Below are 546 nucleotides of genomic sequence, written 5' to 3'. Positions count from 1 at the left end.
GTTTTCACCGTCCTGTAACTCGGCACCTGAGAGGTGTAGACCGTGTTTGAAAAAGCAATAAGCTTTCGCTCCAAGCCTAGAGCGTGAATCAGAGCACGATTCGCGTCTAACACAAACTCACTGTTTTCACCGTCCTGTAACTCGGCACCTGAGAGGTGTAGACCGTGTTTGAAAAAGCAGTAAGCTTTCGCTCCCAGCCTAGAGCATGAATCAGAGCACGATTCGCGTCTAACACAAACTCACTGTTTTCACCGTCCTGTAACTCGGCACCTGAGAGGTGTAGACCGTGTTTGAAAAAGCAATAAGCTTGCGCTCCCAGCCTAGAGCGTGAATCAGAGCACGATTCGCGTCTAACACAAACTCACTGTTTTCACCGTCCTGTAACTCGGCACCTGAGAGGTGTAGACCGTGTTTGAAAAAGCAATAGGGGTCAGAAACGCTCTTTTCTCCTTAGGGAGAGCAACTATATACTATAAATAAGTGAGGAGACTCAAATGGCCACGCACGCTCCTCTGGGTAATATGCAAATAAGGGAGATGGAATAAA

This window comes from Eleutherodactylus coqui, unplaced genomic scaffold, assembly GCF_035609145.1.
Source record: "Eleutherodactylus coqui strain aEleCoq1 unplaced genomic scaffold, aEleCoq1.hap1 HAP1_SCAFFOLD_42, whole genome shotgun sequence".
Lineage (NCBI taxonomy): Eukaryota > Metazoa > Chordata > Amphibia > Anura > Eleutherodactylidae > Eleutherodactylus > Eleutherodactylus coqui.
The sequence above is the reverse complement of the archived record's forward strand: the minus strand, read 5'-3'. Positions refer to the sequence as shown.